We start from the raw sequence: 20,302 nt of genomic DNA, 5'->3' as shown, positions 1-20,302 counted from the left end.
GATCAGTAGGTTTGGGTATTGTCAATATGATTGATCCTTTTCTAAAAGTTCTCCATCAGCCTTTCATGGAATAGTTTTAGCAGCCATTGATGATCTATTCTTTCTTTTATTAAGGCTTGCAAAATAGAATTTTCTAATTCTATTATTCTTCTATAAAGAAAACTTTTTCCTTCATTAACTTTTTGATTACTTTGAAATATGTTTTGTATAGGAGAGGCAGAATAAATGCTTCGTTCTTTATCTTTGTCAGTATTTAGAATAATGAAATGAGTTAGTGCTTTACTAACCTCCACAAGTGACTAATGAGTTTTGTTTGTTTGTGTTAGAGTATGATTATGAATTAATGGATTTTTATGTATTTAATATGTTTCAGGTACTATAGACATTATTCTTATTGATGTTCGTATTGTTTCATCTCAGTTCAGTGGGAATCCGTTTAAGTTGCCTCCTTTGTCCTTTTGGTATGACCCCAGTGGTCTTTGATAGCTTTCTTGCTTTATGGCACAAGAAAATAACCCAGGCTCATCTGTTTATTTTCATCCACAGACCTGGAATAAGCCTTTTCTCTAAGGAGTCCTGATTTCTTTTATTAGGAAATGGTATTTAGAGACCACAATTTAGGCATCAGATTTTTTATTTTTCAGAGATGGGATCTCACTCTGTCACCCAGGCTGTAGTGCAGAGGTTTGATCATAGCTCACTGCAGCCTTGAACTCCTGAGGTTGAACTATCCTCCTGCCTCAGCCTCCCAAGTAGCTAGGACTACAGGCCTGTGCCACCACACCTGGCTACTCTTTAAAATTTTTTTTTGTAGAGATGGGTCTCACTGTGTTGTCCAGGCTAGTCTCAAACTCCTGGCCTCAAGTGATCCTCCTGCCTTGGCCTCCCAAAGTGCTGGAATTACAGGCGTGAGCCACTGGGCTCAGCCTCATGCAGATGATTATGTCATCTATTAATAAAGATAGTTTTACTTTTCTTTTCTCCCCTTCCCCCCTTCCTCCCTTCCTCCCTCCCTGCCTTCCTTCCCTCCCTCTTTCTTCTTTTTCTTCTTCTTTTTTTTTTTTTTTTTTGCGATAGGTCTTGCTCTGTTGCCCAGGCTGGCCTCAAAACTCCTGGGCTCAAGCAGTCCTCCCACCTCAGCCTTCCGAGTAGCTGGGATTACAGTTGTGAGTCGCTACACTCAGCTTCTTCTTTCTTTTCTACCTGGATCCCTTTTATTTCTTTTTTTTTTTTTTGCCTGACTAGCTGGAACGTCCAGTACAGTGTGGAAGAGAAGTGGTAAACAAAGATATCCTTGTATTCTTCCTAATCTTAGGGGAAACACTACTGTGTTTTCTAGAATGTCATTTTCAAATTGTTATATGACTTCTTTTTGGTGATAAGAACATTTAACATTAGATCTGGCCTCTTAACAAATCTTTAATTGTACAATATAGTACTGTTGACTATAGGGGCAATGTTGTACAACAGATCTCTAGAACTTAATTACCTTTTATAACTGAAACTTTATACCCACTGAATAGCAACTTCCCATTTCTCCCTCTTCCCAGCCCCTGGCAATCACCATTCTACTTTCTGTTTCTCTGTGTTTGACTATTTTATATACCTTGTATAAGTGGTATCATACATTATTTGTTCTGTGACTAGCTCTTTTCACTTTAGCATAATGTTTTAAGTTTCATCCATGTTGTAGCGTATGACAGAATTTCCTTTTTTAAGGCTGAATGATGTTCCACTGTATGTTTATGCTACATTTTCTTTATTCATTCCTCTGTTGATAGACATTTAGGATGTTTCCACATCTTGGCTATTGTGAATAATGCACTTGGGAGTGAAAATATCTCTTTAAGATCTTGATTTCAGTTCTTTTGGATAAATATCTAGAAGTGGGATTGCTGGCTCATGTCATATTTTTGTTTTTAATCTTTGGAGGAACCTCCATGCGGTTTTCCTTAGCAGCTGTGCAATTTTCCATTCCCACCAACAGTGCACAAGATTTCCCATATCTCCATTGCCTCACCATATTACTTCTTATTCTTGGGATACAAAGTCTCTCATTGCTGCATAAGCTGATTTCCTTATGGGAGGTTTATCTATGTCTTTATGTGTTTGTTTTTTCTTTAAACCCTGAACTTAAGTCCTATGTGTCTCAGATTGTAGAAGCTTCCCTACTGCATAGCTCTCATTTGCTTCTACTGTGGTCCATTTCATTCTTTAGTTCTGAATCTTATTTATGATAAAGTGTCAGCTTGAGGGGTTCCTGCATCACATGTATAGTATGAATTTAGAGCCCATATCTGGGAATGGTGCATGCCTAAGATCCAGTTTCTTCCAGGTAAATTTTCCTGTCTCTAGACCCAAGTGCAAGGCTTGCTTCACTGGTTGTTTGTGCTGAGTGTTTGTGCTTCTGATTTCATGGATGGAGCAGTCCTTTGTGTTTCTTGAATTTATGCTTATTTCTAACTTGTTGTGGACTTGGACACATGGCTTGTGGCCTAGACTTCTCTGCAACTCCTAGGCATTTAGGGATCTCTCTGGTTCAGATATTCCTGTGTATCATTTGGCTTCAGCTTTGGATTAGTGTTAATAGCCTTGTAAGTGAGCCCCCCAAGTTCCACTCTTGAGTCTCTAATAATCCATCCCCAACATAGTTATCATTTATTTGATTTACATTTTAGTGCCTGTGTTGTCAGTTTTATCTGGCACCATTCCTACTTTAGTTACTCTGGCCTTTTATTTTCCTTAATGCTTTGTGCTCCCGCTCACCTGAGGGCCTGGTGGGAACATTACAGAACTATTGCTGTAATCCATGGAAGAGATGGAAGTCCTGGTATAAGGTAGTTGGAGAAGAAGATAAATTCAAGAAAATTTAGAAATAGGTTAGATAGAGGCTGGGCACGGTGGCTCACACCTATGATCCTAGCATTTTAGGAGGCCAAAGTGGGAGGATCACTTGAGGCAGGAAGTTCAAGACTGGCCTGAGCAAGAGCGAGACTTCCATCTCTACTAAAAATAGAAAAATTAGCCGAGTATGGTGGTGCCACCTGCCTATAGTACCAGCTACTCGGGAGGCTGAGGCGGGAGGATCACTGGAGCCCAGGAGTTTGAGGTTACATACAGTGAGCTGTGATAACACCACTGCACTCTAGCCTGGGTGACAGAGTGAGACCCTGTCTCAAAAAAAAAAAAAAAGAAAAGAAAAGAAAAAAGGAAAACAAAAGAAATAGGTTAGGCAGGATTAGATGAAGATAGGTAAGGGGAGGAATCTTATATCATTTCCTGGGGTTCTTGTTTGGGAGACTGAGTAGTGCCACCCACCTAGGCACTGTAGGAAGAATGGCAGGCTTGGGAATGGATGAATTTAATTGAAACATGTTAATTTTTCAAACAAGGGAAATCTGGGTAATTGTATTGATTGTTGGGAGATTTACCTGGATAATGGATATTCTTTTTTCCCCCTCATACACTTTTAATCCTTTATATTCAAATACAAAAAAACTACACCCACCTTTTTATTTTTTAGAAAATGATTTACGTTTTTTTTTTTTTTCTAACTAGGGACATGTTCAATTTGAATTTCCTGTGGGATATCCAGGTGGAGATGTGCATTAGGTAATATGGAGCTCAGTTGAAAAGGTCTATTTCTGTACCGTTTCCGGCAATTTCAGTGAAAACAGCCTGACAATTTTGATTTTTTCTATCTTAGGCTGTTTTAGCATGCTTTGTCTCCAGTCCTTGCAAAGTTGTCCTAGATTTTCTTCTTTTGTTTTTGTCCTTCCTCTTTATTTTGCCTTTGCTAGACTCAAGGGCTTCCCACCTTTGACCCCAGCATTTTTCCCATTTCCACATACATGTTCCTCTCTTTTTTCCTGATTTCTTTCTCAAAAATCATTTAGTTCTTTTTTTTCTTTAGGCTTTAGTGTTCATTCTTATCAAAGTCATATATGTATATGGTTTGTTGAATCAAATAGGATTGTAAAATTTGTTTTAAAAAAAAAAGTAGGCCCCCCTTTATTCCCTTTCTTCAGAGGCACTTTTAGCTTTTTTAGTTAACGCTTTTATCTCCATTTCTGTAAATAACATGCTTGTATTGCTATTTCTGATACCATCAGTTGCAAGATGCACCGTTATTCTGCATACTACTAGAAAAGAGAAATAAGCCCAAGATAGATAGTCCATTAAAGGTCCCACATAGAGCCAAGAAATTACACGAGAATATAAATTAGAAGTAAACCCACCATACAGAAAGGCACAGCAAGGCAACTTTTGTATGTTTAAAACTTTCCCTAATGACATGTTAAAAACAAAAAAATGCAACTGTCTACTCTATGCCTGCACCATGCAGCTAAATATAGCTTTAAAAAGAAAAAAAACCCCACATCCATACAAAACAGTTCTCACATAAAATTCACAACAGTGAATAAGGAATTGGGGGGGGGGGCTCAGCTTAAGGGTTGAAAAGGGAAGGGAGGAAAGAAGTTTTAGAGATGATTACCTTTAGATTCCTTAAATCTGACCAAGGAAAAAGAGGAGTTAGAATGGGGAAAAGAGTTTGACCTGTGTCCTGGGAGGGTAAGGTACTTATTGGAAGGAGGGAACCTGCCTAAGAATCTGTGTTCTGACAAGTTCCTGGACGAGCTGTTGCTGAACATGAGGCTCTATTGCTAGCTTCATTCATTTCAGTGGATATTTACTAGCACTTATTAATACTATGTGCCAGACACTGAGCTAGATTCTGGGGATATCATGTTGTGCAAGTAGACAAGTTCCTGCTTACATGGATTTAGTCTAGTAGAGAAGCCAATTAAACACAAAATTACAATTTAATCTGGTGAATGCTATGATAGAAGCTGTCAGGGTTCTTTGGAAGCCTGTAGTGAAAGCATCAGATTAATCTTAGATGGGGGTAGGAGGGTAAGAGTAAGGGTTCTGGCCAGGTGTGGTGACTCACGTCTGTAATCCTAGCACTCTGAGAGGCCAAGGAGGGAGGATCACTTGAGCTCAGGAGTTCAAGACCAGCCTGAGGAAGAGCAAGAGCCGTCTCTACTAAAAATAGAAAAATTAGCCAGGCATGTTGGCGTGTACCTGTATTTCCAGCTACTTGGGAGTCTGAGGTAGGAGGATTGCTTGAGTCCAGGAGTTTGAGGTTGCAGTGAGCTATGATAACACCACCGCACTCTAACCTGGATGACAGAGCAAGAAAAAAAAAGAGTTCAGGTTCTGGAGTTAGTGAATTAGTGACATTTAAACAGAGACCTAAAAGATGAGCAGGAACTAGTCAGGCAAAGAGAACAGGGGAGGATAGTTATGTGTCCAATAGCCACAGGTGTACTGTCTTTGCCCCTCCAGCTGCCAAACCTTATTTTATCCAGGGCAACAGGAAACAGAATCATCTATTCTAATCACTGTCTTCATCTCCAACGTTTCTGTACACTGAGAGTTATCGAACTACTGGTCATGGGTCAAATCTGGTCTGCTGCCTGTTTTTATATGGCCTGCAAGCTAAGAATGATTTTTACAGTTTTAAGTGGTTGAAAGAAATCAAAAGAAGAATATATTGTGACACATGAAAATTATAAGAAATCCAAATATCAATGTGCATAAAAAAACTTTTATTGGAACACGGCCAAGCTCATTCTTTTTTGTCTTGTCTGTTGCTGCTTTCACACTGTAGCAGCAAATTTGAGTGGTTGCAACAGAGACCGTATGGCTTGCAAAGCCTAAAATATTTGGTATCTTGCTCTTTATAGAAAAAGTTTGCTGGCACCTGGTCTAGCCCGTCGTTATGATTTCATAGTATCGTGTATGTATGAGGATAAAGATTATAATTAGCCACCATCCATCTCCTATGTGCAATCTACTGTGCTAGATGCTTTACATATTTATATATAATCTTTTCAATAACCATCCAGAGATGTTAGTAATGCCTAAAGTGAGACACTTAATAAGTATCAGTGTCAAAATTCAAACCCAATTGTCAGAATTCAAAGTCTGTATTCATTTCACTGATCATACTGTATTATAATTAATTCTTTATATTTGTCTCTCTCAAGAAGAAACTTGAGTTTAAATGATAGCTTACTTTTTCTTATAGCCACCATTTCCAGCACAGGGTGAGACCAAAATAAATGTATTTTATTCTTAATTTTTTTTTTCTTTGAGATAGGGTCTTGCTCTGTCTCCTAGGCTAGACTGCAGTGGTGTCATCATAGCTCATTGCAACCTCAGACTCCTGGGCTCAAGCAATTCTTTTGCCTCAGCCTTCCAAGTAGTTGGGACTGCAGGCACACGCCACCACACCCACCTAATTTTTCTACTTTTTGTAGAGATGGTGTCTCACTCTTGCTCAGGCTGGTCTTGAACTCCTGGCCTCAAGGGATCCTCCTGCCTCAGCATCCCAAAGTGCTAGGATTATAGGAGTGAACCACTGCCAGTAACTTTAATGTATATAATTTTTATCTGCTCCCTTGTAACAAACCTGTGAAGGTAACATATATAAAATTTTCAAGTAATTGAAGTTGACTGTTTTACATATTTCTTTCATTTTTAATAGCAGTATTTTTTAAACATATATACATTAAATGTAACTAGAAATAATTAGAAATCATAAAAGCTACATCTAAGGGATGAATAGTATCACTGTTATGCAAAGCACCTGTATGGAGAGGTAGAGAAGCTTTTTAAAAGTATTTTACCTTTAAAAGGTCTTTACTGGTAGCTCAGCTGATACAGAGAAGGAATCTTAATTCTTCTTGTTGGACCATATTCTATATACTTCTTGTTGGACTATATACTGTATGTTTGGAAAACAAATATAATCTAAGCAAATGGTAAAGAATTGTAGAATCAGGGCCAAAAGAAGCTTTGTTCAATAAATATTTGAATGCACTCTAAGTACTTTGTTGGACACTGGGATACAAAAGTGAATAAGATAGTCAAGGTCCTTGCCTTCGTGAGGCTTAGGATCTAGTCCTCCCCAACCCTTACTTGACCTCATTTTGTGTTGGGTAATGGAAGCTAAAGCTTGAGAGATCAAGTAACTTGCCCAAGGTTACATAGCTAGTTACTGATAGGCTGGAACTAGAATGCATATTTCTTACATGAGAGATAAAAGCAAAACGTCTATTCATTTATGCAAAGTTTTGAGTGCCCACCAATGTGTTTATTCCTGTGTTAGATGCTGGGGAATACAGTGGTAAGTAAAACACTCATATCTCTTTGATGTAGAGCTTAAAAGTATTTTTTCAGGAAACCAGCATTTTTCCCATTATATTGTATTATACTTAGTTCATAATCTTTTCTCTCATGGAAAGGTTAGGGCCTACCATATATTTATTTTTTAATGTGACTAAGTTCAATGAGTTTAGTTTGTTTCTGACACTTGAAGTTAGTTTTACTGAGGGACTGGAACTTTTTTTTTTTTTTTGAGAGAGGGTCTTTCTCTGTTGCGCAGGCTGAGGTGCAGTGATGTTATCATAGCTCACCGTAACTTCAAACTCCTGGGCTCAAATGATCCTCCTGCCTCAGCTTCCTGAGTAGCTGGGAATACAGGCATGTGCCACCATGTCTGGCTAATTTTTTTGTTTTTTGAAGAGACTGGGTCTTGCTTCTACTGGGGCTGGTCTGAAACTCCTGGCGTCAAGTGATCCTCCCACCTCAGCCTCCCAAAGTGCTAGGATTACAGGCATGAGCTACCACGCTCAGCCAGGACTAGAACATTTGAATGAGGAAGAAGGAATTAGGTAGTTGTGGGTTTCCTGAGGGAGGTGACATGTATTTATTTCAAAATTTGGGCTGGGCGCGGTGGCTCACGCCTGTAATCCTAGCACTCTGGGAGGCCGAGGTGGGTGGATCGCTCGAGGTCAGGAGTTCGAGACCAGCCTGAGCAAGAGCGAGACCCCGTCTCTACTAAAAATAGAAAGAAATTATCTGGCCAACTAAAATATATATATAGAAAAAAATTAGCCGAGCATGGTGGCGCATGCCTGTAGTCCCAGCTACTCGGGAGGCTGAGGCAGTAGGATTGTTTAAGCCCAGGAGTTTGAGGTTGCTGTGAGCTAGGCTGACGCCATGGCACTCACTCTAGCCCGGGCAACAAAGCGAGACTCTGTCTCAAAAAAAAAAAAAAAAAAAAAACAACAAAATTTGTATAGGGCCTAAATTTTTGCCCTATGAGCAAGAGAGAACCTTTTTCCTCCCCTCAGATTGGATGACTGTCTGCTTTTAGGACTCAGAGCCTAGACTGATATTTAAAATGTGCCACATTATCGGTTACATAGATTTTTGCCACTGGGCCTGGTGGCTCACACCTAGAATCCCAGAACTTTCGCAGGCTGAGTTAGGAGGATCACTTAAAGCCAAAAGTTTGCAACCAGCCTGAGCAACATAGCAAGACCCTATCTCTGAAAAAAAAAAATTTTAAATTAGCCAAGTGTGGTTACTATATGCCTGTAGTGCTGCTTACTGGCAGGCTAAGGCAGGAGGGTTGTTTGAGCCCAGGAGCTCAAGACTACAGTGAGCTTCACTGTACTCTAGCCTAGGCAACAGAATGAAACCCTGTCTCTTAAAAAAAATAGACTTTTGCATACTGACCTTGTCTTTCATTTTAGTTACCCATCTAATGTAGTAATATAAAAGCTTATTAGAATAGTTCTCTTCATCAAGTAGACTTGGGTATTTGTATTACTCAGTATTCAAAGAATTATATCTAAAGCAGAACACATATTTTCCTCTTTAAAATTTCTTCTCAAACTAATTATAATTTCATTGGATTTTTTCCTCTTGGTACTTGCTAAAAAAATCAAACATTTGGCAGTCTAGGAAAAAGTGAAAAAAGGTTAATTAAACCGCTGCTAAATAATTTAAGATCTTTTAGTTATTTGGTGGCTTAGAGGATTAAGGCTTTTTTTCCTCAAAATGTCTAGTTGGAAATGCTCACACAATGGAGAAAGTAATTACTCCTTCAGAGGTAAGTTACCTTGACCTCAGGGCTCCTTGCTATTCCTCTTCTAGAGTACTTTCTGCCATTCTGCTGGGGCCAATTAGTTCTTGGCTCAGCTGTTTTAGTTTCTCTACAGAAGTTGGGCTTAACCATGTTTATAATATGTGAAAATCAAATTCCATTTTCTCTTCTAAGAAGAGTTAGAACATTAAATTCTCTGCCAGTGATCTAAAACAAGTTGAATTATATATCTTCAAATGCAAAAAGTTTATTTTCTCCAAACTTACAGCATTTAAAAATGAAGAAACCTTAGAGATAGTGATTAGTGTATATTAGTGATGATTATTTTAGTTCTGCAGGTATAACTACTTTTTTTTTTTTTTTTGAGACAGGGTCTCACTCTGTTGCCCAGGCTAGAGTGCAGTGGCATCATCAAAGTTCATTGCAACCTCCAATGCCTGGGCTCAAGCCATCCTCCTGCCTCAGCCTCCTGAGTAGTTGGGACTACAGGCATGCACTACCATGCCCAGCTAAGTTTTCTATTTTTTGTAGATATGAGTCTCTCTATGTTGCTCAGACTGGGCTCAAGAAATCCTCCCACCTCAGCCTCACAAAGTGCTAGGATTACAGATAGGATTACAGATGTGAGCCACAGTGCCTTGTTATAACCATTTTTTTTTTCTTTTTTTGAGACAGTCTCACTCTGTCACCCTGGGTAGAGTGTAGCGGTGTCATCGTGGCTCCCTGCAACCTCAAACTCCTAGGCTCAAGTGAACCTCTTGCATCAGCCTCCTAAGTAGCTGGGACTACAGGCATGCGCCAGGATGCCCAGCTAATTTTTCTATTTTTAGTAGAGACGGCGTCTTGCTCTTGCTCTTGCTCAGACTGGTCTTGAACTGCTGAGCTCAAGCAATCTTCCTGCCTCAGCCTCCCAGAGTGCTAGCATTACAGGTGTGAGCCACTAGGCCTGGCCCTATAAACACTTTTTAAAACACTATAAATTATTGTTATGCTGCAGAGGAGGTAGCATAACCACCAGTCTCAACTAATAATTTTTTAAATATTTGTAAAATAAATGAAATAATGTGCTAGTAAACAGTAAACCATTGACACTGTGTGTGTGTGTGTGTGTGTGTGTGTGTATATAAATAATTATAGAGGTGATTTCAAATAACACTTAAAGTTAGACTGGTATAAATTTAGATATTTACAGTAATTTTATCATGCTGTAATTAGATAAATGTTAAACCAATCCTTTTAAATTTTAAATAAGATACTTTAAATCATAAAAATATCTCTTGCCATGGTCAAATCAAACATTTCAGCTGGGGGAAGAGGAGGAAGGAGCTGGGTGAGCATAAAGCTTTTGTTTGATATTAATTAGTTGGTAATATAGAAAAACAGGCTGTGTTTGACCTCCCAGCATCTTAGGCTGGGGTCTCCAGGCATGTTGTTGCCGTTGTCTATTACTAAGGAATAAAACCACTCCAAAGTTAGCGGCATAAAAATCTCCTGGTTTTGGAAGTTAACTGGACTTAGCTAAGTGATTTTTGCTCAAGTTCTGCCATGCAGTTACAGTCCAATGATGAGCCTGGAGTTACCTCAAAGGTTTCCATCTATTCTTATATGCCTGGTACTTGAGCAGGGAAGTCCAAATAGGCAGGAGCTGGAAAAGCTAGGGCCTCTCAGACATCTGTTTTCTGTGTAGTCTCTCCAGCATAGCAGCTTTATGATAGCCAGACATCTTACATGGAGGTTTAGGGCTCTAAAAGCACAAGTTCTGAGTAAGAAAGCCAGAAGGAAGCTGTGTTATCTTTTATGACCAAGATTTGGAATCAAACAGTGTTGTTTCCTCTGCATTTTCTTCATTAGAAGGGAGGCACTAAGACCAGCCTCTATTCAAAGGGAGGAGGATTAGACTCTAATTGTTGCTGGGAGGAGTGTCAAAGTGTCATATTTCAAAGCCACCTCAGTCTGGGCTGTGGTCACAAATTATTTACATTCCTGCCACTTGCAAAATACCCTTACCCCTTCGCAAGCCTCCCCAAGTCTCATGTAGTACAATTCAACATCAGGCTCAGATTTGAGGTGCAGGATCTGGCTATCTATACTAGATCTAGTTGTATTATAGATAAGGTTCCTTGAGTACAGCTCCTGGAGTACCACTGCTTTCACTCTGAAGTTCTGTGAACCAAAGAGACAAGTTATTTCCCCCCATCACTAGCTCACCCAGTAACAGTAGACAGGCATAAAATAACTACTATAGACACTTCTGTTCATAAATAAAGAAAAATGGAAGGGGCATAATAATCACTGGTCCACAGCAATTCTGAAATCGAACCAAGCACGTATTACCAGTTCTATAATACGACGAGAGGGCGCTTAGCCGTGTTGCCTAGCAATGATCCTGCATAGCTCTTGGTCTGCATTTTGACTTCTTCCTTTTCACTAAAATGTATTCTGTGTTGCAGTTGAGTAATCTCAGCTTGTTTCCTCCCCACAGAAGTTTGGGCATCTAAAGCCGCTTTCATTTTGTACTGTCTGTGTCCCTTTTCTGAACATAAAATTTCCTTTAAAACTTTGTAGGTTTCCTGTGACTATTATGGAATGGAAGTTTCAATCTATTGGACAAAAGCTACTTACACCTTGATATAACATATAGAGCCTTCTCTAGTTTAGGCTTCCTATAAGGCTTTGTGGAACAACACCTTTAAAATTCTTAGAAGGCCTTTGTTTGAAAGGATCTATGAGTACCACCTTAAATCCCTTTGAAGTCTAAACTAGGGGTAGGCAAACTAAGGCCTTTGAGCTAAGATTTGTTTTTATATTTTCTTTTCTTTTTTTTTTTTTGTATATATATATATATTTTTTTTTTTAGTTGGCCAGATAATTTCTTTCTATTTTTAGTAGAGACGGGGTCTCACTCTTGCTCAGGCTGGTCTCAAACTCCTGACCTCGAGCGATCCACCCGCCTCGGCCTCCCAGAGCTAGGATTACAGGCGTGAGCCACCGCGCCCGGCCTGTTTTTATATTTTCAAGAGACTGTAAAAAAAGAAGAATGCACAACAGAGACTGTAAATGGTTCTCACAGCCTAAGATATTTTTCTGGCCTTTTGCAGAAAATGTTTGCCAACCCTTGGTCTAAATAAAGGTTTAATCTTCAGGCCATGTTTTCCTGGCACTGCCTTGGGAATTGATCTTTGTCCAGAGGACATTTTTTTTTTTTTGAGACAGGGTCTTGCTCTGTTACCTGGGCTGGAGTGCAGTGGCGTCATTGTAGCTCACTGCAACCTCAAACTCCTGGGCTCAAGCTATCCTGCCTCAGCGTCCTGAGTAGCTGGGACTACAGGCGTGCTCCACTATGTCCATCTAATCTTTCTATTTTTAGTAGAGATAGAGTCTCACCCTTGCTCAGGCTAGTCTCTAACTCCTGACCTCAAGCAATCCTCCCTTGGCCTACCAAAGTGCTAGGTTTACAGGGGTAAAAGGACATTTCTTAATTTGAGAAATGTTTGCTATATGGGGAGGCTGGGAATAAGAAGCAGTTTTATTTTTGGACCTGGTAAGTCTGGGCTCCTTCATATTTCTTCTATATTCAGCTTGAAAATTGTATAATTCCTTCTTTAGCTCATCTCTATCTGTACCTTATGATATTCAGCCAAAAGAAACCAATTGACACTTGATATTCTGCCTGGAAATCCTTATCATAACTGTACATCAGTTCATTAGTTATATTTTCTGTTTTCCACATTACTGCAGATGACAGCTTTGCTAAACTTTCCACCATTACCCTAATAAAATTATCCTTTCCTTCAACTTCCAATAACATTTTCCTCATTTTCTTTTAAGCCAAGGGTCAGCAACCATTTAATTAAAATGTTTGGCTTTGGGATTGGGCTTTGGCTAGCACTCTCAAGGCTCTTCTTGCTTTTCCCTTGCTGCCCAGTCCCAAAGCCAAACATTTTAATTTTTTGTTACGGCAGAACAAAAAATCCACTCCCTATACCAAAATCTGTTTTGTTTATCTGCTGCTGTGTAACACACCATCCCAAATTTAGCAGTATAAAACAAAAATCCTTTTTATCTTTTATGGTTCTGATGTTTGACTGGGCTTGCCTAGGCAGTTCTTTCTTAGGGTTTCACATGAAGCTGCAGTCAAATGATAGCTAGGACTGGAATCATTTAGAAGCCTTCCTCACCAGAGTCTCTTATGCAGTTGGAGAAAAATGGACCTGAAATCATCATCTCAAAGTGTTCCTCATTCACAAATCTGGTGGCCGGGCTGAGAAAACTTGAACAGCTGTTGCTCCCAGACATCTCTCTAACCCTGTGAGAACTCATTGGGTATCTTACACGGTGACTTAGGACTCCAAAGAGTTGCCTAAGAGAGTGCCAGGCAGAAATTTTATCACCTTTTATGACCTAGCTTCTGAGGTTGTGTCCCTTCCACTGCATTCTCTTCATGGGGAGAAGAATTAGACTCTACCTTTTGGTGGGAGAAGGGTGAAAGAATTTCCAAACATGTTTTAAAACATAAAACTCCCTACATACACCTATCAACAAGTTTTGGAAGTTAGAATATAGCGGCTCAAGCTTTCTCATCCTTTTTCACTGGGGAGGGAGATGAAAGACTGCCTCTCTTCTTTTTTTTTTTTTAATATTCAAGAATAGGTTTGTTAAGAGCTGTGGAAGGGGACTTCACAGTTACAAATACTTCTTTTCTTCAGTACAGACAGGACTTGGGGGCTTTGGACTGGCATTCTTTTTCCTCTTCTTTTGTATCAGAGAAGGCATAATGGTGCTTCCATCTCAAGAGAGGAAGAAAGAAAGAAAAATCTCTGAAACTATTAAAAATTTTACCATTTAGAGATTTGCTTGAATTTATAAGTAACATCTTTGCAAGGGTTAAAGAATATGTGTGCCTGTTTGTCATTCACTCTTTCAGTTGAATTAGTTTAGCTAGCTTTCTCAATTCCTGTAGGGATAGTCCTAAGGGAGATTTTGAAAAGGAAAATAATTTTAAATTTGGGGACTCTAGAGTAGGTAGGTGGACTTTGATGGCATTAGGGAATGGCCTCTAGAACTGCTCCACTGCCTGTGGAGCGGGAGGCAAGATATTCAGCAAAGTTGGGGTATTATGTGATGCATGTTTGTAGAGGCTTTTGTGTTTTGTGTTCTTTCCGTTTTGTTTTCTTTTTCTTCCCGTTTTGCTTCTTTACCTTCTTTTGTGGTTTTGTACATCATGAGAGATTCTACCCATATTCTCTGATGACCTGAAAAAAGACCATAGCTTAGCAAATATGAAGTTGCTACAAAAATAGCTGCCTGCCATATTATTCTTCTCACTTCTGGGAAGAAGAAATACCTATATTTAATCATTTATTTTTCTTGGTATCCAGATCTATACATTCATTGTTGAATTTGGGGTAGAGGGAAAAAGCCTATTAGCATTTATTTTGAATGACTCAGTTATTTTTTACTTGGTATTTGAAAAATACTTATACAAAACTTTGATAGAATCTTTACAAACACATGCTAATTTGTGGTGTTATAAGAACCATGGGAAGAATCAGAAAAGAATGTTTTGGAATGAGTTACATTACAGGAAGGAAGACAACGTGCATAACCTGAAAATCGCAAGAATTTACTAAAGTTCCTTAACTTCATTCAGTTGCAATTTGGAAGAAGTTTTGGGATTACCATTCTATACCTTTTTCAGTTGTTTTGTTTGTTTCGTCTGCATTCTTTTTTGCCTCCAGCTGACACACATTATCCCTCTCCACCAGCCCCACTCCATCCCACCTCAAGGGTTCCTCAGTGGTTTGAAGGGAGTAGAGGTGGAGAGAAGAAAGAGTTAACTTTTTGCGCTTTTAAATCTGCTAGTATTACTTAACTCATTTCAGCTAGATAAAAACTTATCTTTTACAATATTTAATGCATGATATGCTGCATGCATTATGCATCCATTTTAAGAATTATAATACAGTAGCATAGATTTATGAATGACATGGACAGCAAATTATTTCCAATCTGAATTGCTCTGTTCATTTTTGGACAAAATAATTACTTACTAGAGCAATATTTTTCTGACATATTACAAGCCTGAGAGTGGTTGGAAGGATTTGAATGAATGCTGAGTGGAAAGATTTTTGGTACAACTTGATTTTACTGTTTCTTTCCTGAGAGTGTCAGGGGGATTAGTTTGATCTTACATGAGGAAAAAAGCTGCTTTGTGAAACCAGTAATTCCATAGAGACTGGTGGTATTATAGATATTTTTTAATTTGGGGCTTAGAAAGCCAGAAGTTCTGAGCATTGATATGCCCTTTCCTTTCTACATTAATGAACCTAACATATGTTGTTGATTGAATGTTTAGTTCATGTATTGATTTCTGGTTTGGGCTTCTTTGTGCACAGATTTGAATCAAGTTAATTTGTTAAAAAATAGTTACTCATCCTGTCCTTTCATCTGACATACTGTAGAAGACATCTCTTATTTTGAAAACAGCAGATATATTTAATATTTTTATTATTGTATAGATGTAAACAGGAAAAAAATCTTTTGTATCAGAAAAAATGTCAAACACAGATTTTTAGTCCAATATGAAAATGTGCCATCTATTTTATTGTCTGTTATTAACAAAAGTAGTTGGGACAAAAGATTCTAAGCATTTCTGAAATGATGAAGCTTCTGTTCTTGAGACAGTGCTTTATTTATACTATGCATCAAGGAATAAAAGCAGCTGGAAATACCATTTCAGAGAATTCTTTTGTAAATTATGGGCTCTTTCTGGAACAACCAACTTCAACAATAACTATGCTGTTTAGAGTAGTAAAATTTTGGAACTGGGAAGAGACAAGGAATAAGTTTTGTCTGGCCTTCCTTAAATACATACATGGATGGAAAAGCGTGTTTCTTTCCTTTGCGCTTTTGCGTTAAAATTTTCATTTTCCATGCTATCTATCACATGTTATATTTATTGTTTTTTTTTTTGAGACAGAGTCTCACTCTGTTGCCTGGGCTAGAGTGCCGTGGCATCAGCCTAGCTCACAGCAACCTCAAACTCCTGGGCTCAAGCAATCCTTCTGCCTCAGCCTCCCGCGGAGCTGGGACTACAGGCATGGGCCACCATGCCCAGCTAATTTTTTCTATATATTTTTAGTTGTCCAGCTAATTTCTTTCTTTCTTTTTTTTTTTTTTTTCAGTAGAGACGGGGTCTCGCTCTTGCTCAGGCTGGTCTCAAACTCCTGAGCTCAAACTATCTGCCCGCCTTGGCCTCCCAGAGTGCTAGGATTACAGGCGTGAGCCACCTCGCCCGGCCTATATTTATTGTTAACAGATGAAAAATAGGCAAAGTCATGATTTTTACACAAATATAAAATGAACACACGTAAAAGGTGTTATTTAATTCACTAATTAATGAGAGAACCAGTAAAATGTTAAAGTGGTTCAAAGGAAAATTCGAAGTACCACATGTATATAGGATCAAGGATGTTTGAAATTAATTTACAAATCAATACAAAACTGGCTTTTTCCACAGGGAAAAATTATTCTTCCCTGTACTGGACAGAATTTATTTGTATGTGTATAGAGAATCCTTTGCATTGCTACCAGTTATGTACAATTTACAGAGTTATAAAATAGTTCAAAGACCATGAAGGATACAAATCCCATAGAATCAGATATAACTAGGAAGGGTACATATACGTAATGCCTAGTTTCCATTGAAGATGCCCAGTAATCCTTCTAGTCTGTTTTAAATGCTTTCACAGTTTTCCCTTACATCATAAAAGGATCAATAAATGGGTCTGTATTGTGTGTGTGGTTTTTTTTTTTTTTTTACAATAATCCAATTCCCATTAGTTTTAGGGCCTATTACTCCTTTTAAATGAAGTCAGTATTAAGGTGGGGCATGGTGGCTCACACCCATAATCCTAGCACTATGGGAGGCTGCAGTGGGAGGATCGCTCGAGACCAAGAGTATGGAGACTACAAAAGAAAAATTCTGTAAAATCTTGTAATGAATATTTTGTAAATAAAGGTACATTTAGCTATAATTTCCCATTTTCCCTATGTATGGTGACTTTTGGGACACTCTATAGAATTGTAGTCTCTTAGGTTTAGATCACCATGTAGCAGCTGTTTGATCTTGGGAAACTCTCACAACTTTAAGTTTTTCAATTAAATGAATAATAATAAGTACTTCACAGAATTATATGACATGTGTGTAAAGGATGTAACAGTGCCTGGAACATGTTAGGGCAGTAAATGTTAGTTTCTTATCTAGTCCTCTCAAGCCCTCAAACTGTCTTGCTTTCTCACCTGTTTCCGTTACTAAAACTGTTGGCATCATTTAGTGTGAATGTTGTCCTTCATCTTCCCTCTTTTCTATTTCTTTTTTGCCTTTTTTGTTTGTTTCAGAAGTATGTTTCATTACCTCACAGGGAAAATTAAATAAGATAATGTATATGAAATTGCTTCATACATTTCCTGGCACATATTAGTTATTATAATAAAGTTTAAGATTAATTTTATCTTTGATTACCTTTCTGTCTTGTTCCTCCCTTAAGTTACTTTCTACTTCCACAAGTATTACCCTTCTCTGTAGTATGTTTGATCTTTCCTTCCGCCATTTCAAAAAGTCTTCCTTATTTAGGGGGGAAAACCGCTTTTGCTTGGTCTTGCTACTACTCTTGCTAATATCCAGTTTGTTTGATTGCTTTCTTATCATACTTATCAGTTGAATGGTTAAGAGGCTTGGGCTCCACTTTTCCACCACCTGTTCTCATATTAAACCCCTGCATTCTAATATACCCTAATTCTCCTCTGAAACTGAAAGAGCACCCTCCCGCTCAAGCTCCCACAAGGCTTGGAATGTTGTAAGCATTCAGTGAATATTAATTGAATAATAACTAAAATCAGAAGCTTTACAGTAAGATTGCTGAGAACCCTCTAATGTTTCCAATCAATGGGTTTAAAGAAACGTCGTAGGCCGGGCGCGGTGGCTCACGCCTGTAATCCTAGCTCTGGGAGGCCGAGGCGGGTGGATCGCTCGAGGTCAGGAGTTCGAGACCAGCCTGAGCAAGAGTGAGACCCCGTCTCTACTAAAAAAATAGAAAGAAATTATCTGGCCAACTAAAAATATATATACAAAAAAATTAGCCGGGCATGGTGGCTCATGCCTGTAGTCCCAGCTACTCGGGAGGCTGAGGCAGTAGGATCGCTTAAGCCCAGGAGTCTGAGGTTGCTGTGAGCTAGGCTGATGCCACGGCACTCACTCTAGCCCGGGCAACAAAGTGAGGCTCTGTCTCAAAAAAAAAAAAAAAAAAAAAGAAACGTCGTAAGATACTATCTTACCAAATTCAATCTAAATGGATGCTCTTGTATAACATGAATTTTCTTGTTTTACGGAGAAATCCATGGTTTGTATCAGATTCAGGGAAGACTTTTTAAAAACTGTTGTAGAGAAAGTTTAACTCTCCAGGCAAATTTATTAGCAAAAGTTTCTTTTCTGTTTTTTCTATCAGAAGAACTCAGACCATTGTTTTTCCAGTCCAGTGATACTAAGACCTTTGTTCTTGAAAAGTCAACAGAAAAAAAACAGAAAAATGTAGAATGGTGTTCACCTTAAAGGATATTAGAGAAAAGAACATGTAAGTTATTGTCAGTTGTATTCCATTCAGCAGCAATCTTCTTCTAAGACCTGTATTTACCAGACCACACCCAGACAGGGTGACCAGGCTGCCCTTTTGGTTATTGAGAATAGTCATTATGACCCCAGAGTCATATATCTTTAAGCACAATAGTCTCAGCTTTAGTCAATTTTATTTCTCTTTTGTCATTATAATAGGTAGACTTGTTGACAGTTAATATTTTTGCTTTATCTGTCTAGTAGATAGTATTAGTTTGCCAAAAGTTATTGCAGCAAGCTTTCCTTGATTATAGAAGTCTTCTTAATCTGTTACTATTTAGATCTTGTATAGTTTACTATTAATTGAAAAAAGTTGGTTAAAGCAGGAAATAAAATATGTATACATAAGATTTTATTTTAGCTTAAAACAAATGTACATTTATTTACCAATCTTTTTTTTTTTTTTGGAGACAGAGTCTCGCTCTTTTGCCCTGGGTAGAGTGCCATGGCATCAGCCTAGCTCACAGCAACCTCAAACTCCTGGACTCAAGCAATCTACTGCCTCAGACTTCTGAGTAGCTGGGACTACAGGCATGCGGCACCATGCCCAGCTAATTTTTTCTATATATTTTTAGTTGTCTAGATAATTTCTTTCTATTTTTTAGTGGAGATGGGGGTCTGGCTCTTGATCAGGCTGGTCTTGAAGTTGACATTGAGCGATCTTCCCACCTTGGCCTCCCAGAGTGCTAGGATTACAGGCGTGAGCCACCGCACCCAGCCTTTCATAATTGTTATCATAAATTTTGGCACAGAGTAGATTCATATTAAATACTTACTGATTGATCAGTGAATAATTTTTTAAGTTTGCAGGGGTATTAGAAATTGCCTTTTTTTACATGCATAGACTCTCGCTTTATGGGTTGGAATCAGTGAGTAAAGTTGCACTTAATTGCCTTGTTTTGTTTTTGCCTAAGTGCGGCCTCCATTCCCTTGAGTTGCTTGCTCATCTGTGCTTTGGGAAGCTAGGAGGAATAGAATTTATATGTATGTGTATAGGGGGTGGGGATGAAGTGATCAGAATTGTTTAAATCCATTACAGCTGAGGATAATTTGGCTCAGCCACCTGGGTGAGGAGGAGGTGCAGACAACTCTAACCACCAAGCTAGCTGTGAAGCAGGAGGAGACAAACAGATATGTATTTCAACTCTGCTCCTTTTGAGCTCCCTCTACTCCCACACTTACAGCTGCTGCTGGTGACTAGTGTTGAGCAATTTGGGGGGCCTTGTGTCTTTTAATAGTTTAGTAGAGAGGAATTGTGGCATCATATGGTTCTGATTTTCCCCTTAGAATGGATTTTAAATTTCCAGAAATTCTTGTTATTCCAATTTCCAGTTCTATGTTGATCCAATTTGGGGTTTTTATTTTAAAAGAAAAAAGAATCTATTGGGTTTTCTAAATGAAAATTTCATTTTCCAAAATAAAATTTATGGCAATCAGGTCTTATAATTATGGGAGAGTTTTTAGATTAGAGTAGAAAGTTATTGTCAATGAATAAAGACACTAACGCAGAGTTATGGGAAGTTCGCACCTTCACTTTTTTTTTTTAACTTACTCTTTATTTTTTTCACCAAATGCCTGAAATAGCCAAGGGATACCTTCACTTTTTTGACCCGAGGAAGTCACCTTTTTTGTTCCTAATTCTTTTTTAGAATATACCAGTGCTTTAATTT

General features: G+C 38.5%; 1 protein-coding gene across 2 annotated transcripts in view; it reads left to right on the top strand.

Annotated features, from left to right (window-relative positions):
- The window catches only part of SPATS2 (spermatogenesis associated serine rich 2), a 102,381-nt gene that overhangs the window by 15,369 nt on the left and 66,710 nt on the right, over nucleotides 1-20,302 (top strand). The window contains exon 1 of one of the 2 annotated variants that reach the window (XM_045554999.1): nucleotides 3,593-3,612. The exons of the other annotated variant lie outside the window; for it this stretch is intronic. The gene's annotated coding sequence lies outside the window, so the exon portion shown is untranslated. Of the gene's footprint in view, nucleotides 1-3,592; nucleotides 3,613-20,302 lie in introns of those variants that run through there. 2 annotated transcript variants of the gene reach the window in all.

Source organism: Lemur catta, chromosome 6, assembly GCF_020740605.2.
Source record: "Lemur catta isolate mLemCat1 chromosome 6, mLemCat1.pri, whole genome shotgun sequence".
Lineage (NCBI taxonomy): Eukaryota > Metazoa > Chordata > Mammalia > Primates > Lemuridae > Lemur > Lemur catta.
This window is presented reverse-complemented; position numbering and strand designations above follow the sequence as displayed.